Source organism: Leiobunum rupestre, chromosome 6 (genome assembly GCF_980474605.1).
Source record: "Leiobunum rupestre chromosome 6, qqLeiRupe1.1.hap1, whole genome shotgun sequence".
Taxonomy (NCBI): Eukaryota; Metazoa; Arthropoda; class Arachnida; order Opiliones; family Sclerosomatidae; genus Leiobunum; species Leiobunum rupestre.
Window position 1 is genome coordinate 54,092,292 of NC_143389.1, and position 6,000 is coordinate 54,098,291.

General features: G+C 46.0%; 21 non-coding genes across 21 annotated transcripts; all 21 read right to left on the reverse strand.

The window, feature by feature from the left end:
• Window positions 1-402: 402 nt before the first annotated feature.
• On the reverse strand, window positions 403-474 carry TRNAD-GUC (transfer RNA aspartic acid (anticodon GUC)). The gene has a single exon. It is a non-coding gene; the product is annotated as a tRNA-Asp (tRNA).
• An 87-nt stretch (window positions 475-561) lies between these two features.
• TRNAV-CAC (transfer RNA valine (anticodon CAC)) lies at window positions 562-634 on the reverse strand. Its single transcript has one exon. It is a non-coding gene; the product is annotated as a tRNA-Val (tRNA).
• Window positions 635-811: 177 nt separating this feature from the next.
• On the reverse strand, window positions 812-883 carry TRNAD-GUC (transfer RNA aspartic acid (anticodon GUC)). Its single transcript has one exon. It is a non-coding gene; the product is annotated as a tRNA-Asp (tRNA).
• Window positions 884-970: 87 nt separating this feature from the next.
• TRNAV-CAC (transfer RNA valine (anticodon CAC)) lies at window positions 971-1,043 on the reverse strand. The gene has a single exon. It is a non-coding gene; the product is annotated as a tRNA-Val (tRNA).
• A 177-nt stretch (window positions 1,044-1,220) lies between these two features.
• Window positions 1,221-1,292, reverse strand: TRNAD-GUC (transfer RNA aspartic acid (anticodon GUC)). The gene has a single exon. It is a non-coding gene; the product is annotated as a tRNA-Asp (tRNA).
• An 87-nt stretch (window positions 1,293-1,379) lies between these two features.
• On the reverse strand, window positions 1,380-1,452 carry TRNAV-CAC (transfer RNA valine (anticodon CAC)). The gene has a single exon. It is a non-coding gene; the product is annotated as a tRNA-Val (tRNA).
• A 178-nt stretch (window positions 1,453-1,630) lies between these two features.
• Window positions 1,631-1,702, reverse strand: TRNAD-GUC (transfer RNA aspartic acid (anticodon GUC)). The gene has a single exon. It is a non-coding gene; the product is annotated as a tRNA-Asp (tRNA).
• Window positions 1,703-2,198: 496 nt separating this feature from the next.
• Window positions 2,199-2,271, reverse strand: TRNAV-CAC (transfer RNA valine (anticodon CAC)). Its single transcript has one exon. It is a non-coding gene; the product is annotated as a tRNA-Val (tRNA).
• A 178-nt stretch (window positions 2,272-2,449) lies between these two features.
• TRNAD-GUC (transfer RNA aspartic acid (anticodon GUC)) lies at window positions 2,450-2,521 on the reverse strand. Its single transcript has one exon. It is a non-coding gene; the product is annotated as a tRNA-Asp (tRNA).
• An 87-nt stretch (window positions 2,522-2,608) lies between these two features.
• On the reverse strand, window positions 2,609-2,681 carry TRNAV-CAC (transfer RNA valine (anticodon CAC)). The gene has a single exon. It is a non-coding gene; the product is annotated as a tRNA-Val (tRNA).
• A 178-nt stretch (window positions 2,682-2,859) lies between these two features.
• On the reverse strand, window positions 2,860-2,931 carry TRNAD-GUC (transfer RNA aspartic acid (anticodon GUC)). The gene has a single exon. It is a non-coding gene; the product is annotated as a tRNA-Asp (tRNA).
• Window positions 2,932-3,018: 87 nt separating this feature from the next.
• Window positions 3,019-3,091, reverse strand: TRNAV-CAC (transfer RNA valine (anticodon CAC)). The gene has a single exon. It is a non-coding gene; the product is annotated as a tRNA-Val (tRNA).
• Window positions 3,092-3,427: 336 nt separating this feature from the next.
• On the reverse strand, window positions 3,428-3,500 carry TRNAV-CAC (transfer RNA valine (anticodon CAC)). The gene has a single exon. It is a non-coding gene; the product is annotated as a tRNA-Val (tRNA).
• Window positions 3,501-3,836: 336 nt separating this feature from the next.
• TRNAM-CAU (transfer RNA methionine (anticodon CAU)) lies at window positions 3,837-3,909 on the reverse strand. Its single transcript has one exon. It is a non-coding gene; the product is annotated as a tRNA-Met (tRNA).
• Window positions 3,910-4,087: 178 nt separating this feature from the next.
• On the reverse strand, window positions 4,088-4,159 carry TRNAD-GUC (transfer RNA aspartic acid (anticodon GUC)). Its single transcript has one exon. It is a non-coding gene; the product is annotated as a tRNA-Asp (tRNA).
• Window positions 4,160-4,246: 87 nt separating this feature from the next.
• On the reverse strand, window positions 4,247-4,319 carry TRNAV-CAC (transfer RNA valine (anticodon CAC)). The gene has a single exon. It is a non-coding gene; the product is annotated as a tRNA-Val (tRNA).
• A 178-nt stretch (window positions 4,320-4,497) lies between these two features.
• TRNAD-GUC (transfer RNA aspartic acid (anticodon GUC)) lies at window positions 4,498-4,569 on the reverse strand. The gene has a single exon. It is a non-coding gene; the product is annotated as a tRNA-Asp (tRNA).
• A 338-nt stretch (window positions 4,570-4,907) lies between these two features.
• On the reverse strand, window positions 4,908-4,979 carry TRNAD-GUC (transfer RNA aspartic acid (anticodon GUC)). The gene has a single exon. It is a non-coding gene; the product is annotated as a tRNA-Asp (tRNA).
• An 87-nt stretch (window positions 4,980-5,066) lies between these two features.
• Window positions 5,067-5,139, reverse strand: TRNAV-CAC (transfer RNA valine (anticodon CAC)). The gene has a single exon. It is a non-coding gene; the product is annotated as a tRNA-Val (tRNA).
• Window positions 5,140-5,317: 178 nt separating this feature from the next.
• TRNAD-GUC (transfer RNA aspartic acid (anticodon GUC)) lies at window positions 5,318-5,389 on the reverse strand. Its single transcript has one exon. It is a non-coding gene; the product is annotated as a tRNA-Asp (tRNA).
• A 338-nt stretch (window positions 5,390-5,727) lies between these two features.
• TRNAD-GUC (transfer RNA aspartic acid (anticodon GUC)) lies at window positions 5,728-5,799 on the reverse strand. Its single transcript has one exon. It is a non-coding gene; the product is annotated as a tRNA-Asp (tRNA).
• Between the last annotated feature and the right edge of the window lie 201 nt (window positions 5,800-6,000).

Sequence of the window (6,000 nt, forward strand, 5' to 3'; positions counted from 1 at the left end):
GGGGAATCGAACCCCGGTCTCCCGCGTGACAGGCGGGTTTACTCACCACTATACTACCGAGGACCGGAAAGTAGCAGTTTTTTGAATTTTTTAAAAATTTGTAGAAAACTCCGAATATTTCGTTCTAACACAAGCCAAAAGGAAATCATTCTGTATCTACCAGGGCTCGAACTTGGGACCATCCGCGTGTGAGGCAGACGTGATAACCACTACACCATAGATACGCCAATAGCCGGATTATAAACGGAGGGAAATCGTCTAGGAGATAGAATTGCAATTTAACCAAGGCCCGAAACCGTGTACTTTTTTTTTCCAAGCGGACTCTTTTGTTATCGTGATGAAACAGAATCGCTGACACCAAAATGCCTCTCTGCCATCTTTTAAAAATGCAGCTAGCTATGCCTCCCCGGCGGGGAATCGAACCCCGGTCTCCCGCGTGACAGGCGGGGATACTCACCACTATACTACCGAGGACCCGAAAGTAGCACTTTTTGAATTTTTTAAAAATTTGTAGAAAACTCCGAATATTTCGTTCTAACACAAGCCAAAAGAAAATCAGTCTGTATCTACCAGGGCTCGAACTTGGGACCTTCCGCGTGTGAGGCGGACGTGATAACCACTACACCATAGATACGCCAGTAGCCGGATTATAAACGGAGGAAAATCGTCTAGGAGAAAGAATTGCAATTTAACCAAGGCCCGGAACCGTGTACTTTTTTTTCCAAACGGACGCTTTTGTTATCGTGATGAAACAGAATCGCTGACACCAAAATGCCTCTCTGCCATCTTTTAAAAATGCAGCTAGCTATGCCTCCCCGGCGGGGAATCGAACCCCGGTCTCCCGCGTGACAGGCGGGGATACTCACCACTATACTACCGAGGACCCGAAAGTAGCACTTTTTGAATTTTTTAAAAATTTGTAGAAAACTCCGAATATTTCGTTCTAACACAAGCCAAAAGAAAATCAGTCTGTATCTACCAGGGCTCGAACTTGGGACCTTCCGCGTGTGAGGCGGACGTGATAACCACTACACCATAGATACGCCAATAGCCGGATTATAAACGGAGGAAAATCGTCTAGGAGAAAGAATTGCAATTTAACCAAGGCCCGGAACCGTGTACTTTTTTTTCCAAACGGACGCTTTTGTTATCGTGATGAAACAGAATCGCTGACACCAAAATGCCTCTCTGCCATCTTTTAAAAATGCAGCTAGCTATGCCTCCCCGGCGGGGAATCGAACCCCGGTCTCCCGCGTGACAGGCGGGGATACTCACCACTATACTACCGAGGACCGGAAAGTAGCACTTTTTGAATTTTTTAAAAATTTGTAGAAAACTCCGAATATTTCGTTCTAACACAAGCCAAAAGAAAATCAGTTTGTATCTACCAGGGCTCGAACTTGGGACCTTCCGCGTGTGAGGCGGACGTGATAACCACTACACCATAGATACGCCAATAGCCGGATTATAAACGGAGGGAAATCGTCTAGGAGAAAGAATTGCAATTTAACCAAGGCCCGAAACCGTGTACTTTTTTTTTCCAAGCGGACGCTTTTGTTATCGTGATGAAACAGAATCGCTGACACCAAAATGCCTCTCTGCCATCTTTTAAAAATGCAGCTAGCTATGCCTCCCCGGCGGGGAATCGAACCCCGGTCTCCCGCGTGACAGGCGGGGATACTCACCACTATACTACCGAGGACCCGCAAGTAGCACTTTATGAATTTTTTAAAAATTTGTAGAAAACTCCGAATATTTCGTTCTAACACAAGCCAAAAGGAAATCATTCTGTATCTACCAGGGCTCGAACTTGGGACCATCCGCGTGTGAGGCGGACGTGATAACCACTTCACCATAGATACGCCAATAGCCGGATTATAAACGCAGGAAAATCGTCTAGGAGATAGAATTGCAATTTAACCAAGGCCCGAAACCGTGTACTTTTTTTTGCAAGCGGACGCTTTTGTTATCGTGATGAAACAGAATCGCTGACACCAAAATGCCTCTCTGCCATCTTTTAAAAATGCAGCTAGCTATGCCTCCCCGGCGGGGAATCGAACCCCGGTCTCCCGCGTGACAGGCGGGGATACTCACCACTATACTATCGAGGACCCGAAAGTAGCACTTTTTGAATTTTTTAAAAATTTGTAGAAAACTCCGAATATTTCGTTCTAACACAAGCCAAAAGAAAATCAGTCTGTATCTACCAGGGCTCGAACTTGGGACCTTCCGCGTGTGAGGCGGACGTGATAACCACTACACCATAGATACGCCAATAGCCGGATTATAAACGCAGGAAAATCGTCTAGGAGATAGAATTGCAATTTAACCAAGGCCCGAAACCGTGTACTTTTTTTTTCCAAGCGGACGCTTTTGTTATCGTGATGAAACAGAATCGCTGACACCAAAATGCCTCTCTGCCATCTTTTAAAAATGCAGCTAGCTATGCCTCCCCGGCGGGGAATCGAACCCCGGTCTCCCGCGTGACAGGCGGGGATACTCACCACTATACTACCGAGGACCCGAAAGTAGCACTTTTTGAATTTTTTAAAAATTTGTAGAAAACTCCGAATATTTCGTTCTAACACAAGCCAAAAGAAAATCAGTCTGTATCTACCAGGGCTCGAACTTGGGACCTTCCGCGTGTGAGGCGGACGTGATAACCACTACACCATAGATACGCCAATAGCCGGATTATAAACGGAGGAAAATCGTCTAGGAGAAAGAATTGCAATTTAACCAAGGCCCGAAACCGTGTACTTTTTTTTTCCAAGCGGACGCTTTTGTTATCGTGATGAAACAGAATCGCTGACACCAAAATGCCTCTCTGCCATCTTTTAAAAATGCAGCTAGCTATGCCTCCCCGGCGGGGAATCGAACCCCGGTCTCCCGCGTGACAGGCGGGGATACTCACCACTATACTACCGAGGACCCGAAAGTAGCACTTTTTGAATTTTTTAAAAATTTGTAGAAAACTCCGAATATTTCGTTCTAACACAAGCCAAAAGAAAATCAGTCTGTATCTACCAGGGCTCGAACTTGGGACCTTCCGCGTGTGAGGCGGACGTGATAACCACTACACCATAGATACGCCAATAGCCGGATTATAAACGGAGGAAAATCGTCTAGGAGAAAGAATTGCAATTTAACCAAGGCCCGGAACCGTGTACTTTTTTTTCCAAACGGACGCTTTTGTTATCGTGATGAAACAGAATCGCTGACACCAAAATGCCTCTCTGCCATCTTTTAAAAATGCAGCTAGCTATGCCTCGCCGGCGGGGAATCGAACCCCGGTCTCCCGCGTGACAGGCGGGGATACTCACCACTATACTACCGAGGACCCGAAAGTTGCACTTTTTGAATTTTTTAAAAATTTGTAGAAAACTCCGAATATTTCGTTCTAACACAAGCCAAAAGAAAATCAGTCTGTATCTACCAGGGCTCGAACTTGGGACCTTCCGCGTGTGAGGCGGACGTGATAACCACTACACCATAGATACGCCAATAGCCGGATTATAAACGGAGGAAAATCGTCTAGGAGAAAGAATTGCAATTTAACCAAGGCCCGGAACCGTGTACTTTTTTTTCCAAACGGACGCTTTTGTTATCGTGATGAAACAGAATCGCTGACACCAAAATGCCTCTCTGCCATCTTTTAAAAATGCAGCTAGCTATGCCTCGCCGGCGGGGAATCGAACCCCGGTCTCCCGCGTGACAGGCGGGGATACTCACCACTATACTACCGAGGACCCGAAAGTTGCACTTTTTGAATTTTTTAAAAATTTGTAGAAAACTCCGAATATTTCGTTCTAACACAAGCCAAAAGAAAATCAGTCTGTATCTACCAGGGCTCGAACTTGGGACCTTCCGCGTATGAGGCGGACGTGATAACCACTACACCATAGATACGCCAATAGCCGGATTATAAACGCAGGAAAATCGTCTAGGAGATAGAATTGCAATTTAACCAAGGCCCGAAACCGTGTACTTTTTTTTTCCAAGCGGACGCTTTTGTTATCGTGATGAAACAGAATCGCTGACACCAAAATGCCTCTCTGCCATCTTTTAAAAATGCAGCTAGCTATGCCTCCCCGGCGGGGAATCGAACCCCGGTCTCCCGCGTGACAGGCGGGGATACTCACCACTATACTACCGAGGACCCGCAAGTAGCACTTTTTGAATTTATTAAAAATTTGTAGAAAACTCCGAATATTTCGTTCTAACACAAGCCAAAAGAAAATCAGTCTGTATCTACCAGGGCTCGAACTTGGGACCTTCCGCGTGTGAGGCGGACGTGATAACCACTACACCATAGATACGCCAATAGCCGGATTATAAACGGAGGGAAATCGTCTAGGAGAAAGAATTGCAATTTAACCAAGGCCCGAAACCGTGTACTTTTTTTTTCCAAGCGGACGCTTTTGTTATCGTGATGAAACAGAATCGCTGACACCAAAATGCCTCTCTGCCATCTTTTAAAAATGCAGCTAGCTATGCCTCCCCGGCGGGGAATCGAACCCCGGTCTCCCGCGTGACAGGCGGGGATACTCACCACTATACTACCGAGGACCCGCAAGTAGCACTTTATGAATTTTTTAAAAATTTGTAGAAAACTCCGAATATTTCGTTCTAACACAAGCCAAAAGGAAATCATTCTGTATCTACCAGGGCGCGAACTTGGGACCATCCGCGTGTGAGGCGGACGTGATAACCACTACACCATAGATACGCCAATAGCCGGATTATAAACGCAGGAAAATCGTCTAGGAGATAGAATTGCAATTTAACCAAGGCCCGAAACCGTGTACTTTTTTTTTCCAAGCGGACGCTTTTGTTATCGTGATGAAACAGAATCGCTGACACCAAAATGCCTCTCTGCCATCTTTTAAAAATGCAGCTAGCTATGCCTCCCCGGCGGGGAATCGAACCCCGGTCTCCCGCGTGACAGGCGGGGATACTCACCACTATACTACCGAGGACCCGAAAGTAGCACTTTTTGAATTTTTTAAAAATTTGTAGAAAACTCCGAATATTTCGTTCTAACACAAGCCAAAAGAAAATCATTCTGTATCTACCAGGGCTCGAACTTGGGACCTTCCGCGTGTGAGGCGGACGTGATAACCACTACACCATAGATACGCCAATAGCCGGATTATAAACGGAGGGAAATCGTCTAGGAGAAAGAATTGCAATTTAACCAAGGCCCGAAACCGTGTACTTTTTTTTTCCAAGCGGACGCTTTTGTTATCGTGATGAAACAGAATCGCTGACACCAAAATGCCTCTCTGCCATCTTTTAAAAATGCAGCTAGCTATGCCTCCCCGGCGGGGAATCGAACCCCGGTCTCCCGCGTGACAGGCGGGGATACTCACCACTATACTACCGAGGACCCGCAAGTAACACTTTATGAATTTTTTAAAAATTTGTAGAAAACTCCGAATATTTCGTTCTAACACAAGCCAAAAGGAAATCATTCTGTATCTACCAGGGCGCGAACTTGGGACCATCCGCGTGTGAGGCGGACGTGATAACCACTACACCATAGATACGCCAATAGCCGGATTATAAACGCAGGAAAATCGTCTAGGAGATAGAATTGCAATTTAACCAAGGCCCGAAACCGTGTACTTTTTTTTTCCAAGCGGACGCTTTTGTTATCGTGATGAAACAGAATCGCTGACACCAAAATGCCTCTCTGCCATCTTTTAAAAATGCAGCTAGCTATGCCTCCCCGGCGGGGAATCGAACCCCGGTCTCCCGCGTGACAGGCGGGGATACTCACCACTATACTACCGAGGACCCGCAAGTAGCACTTTATGAATTTTTTAAAAATTTGTAGAAAACTCCGAATATTTCGTTCTAACACAAGCCAAAAGGAAATCATTCTGTATCTACCAGGGCGCGAACTTGGGACCATCCGCGTGTGAGGCGGACGTGATAACCACTACACCATAGATACGCCAATAGCCGGATTATAAACGCAGGAAAATCGTCTAGGAG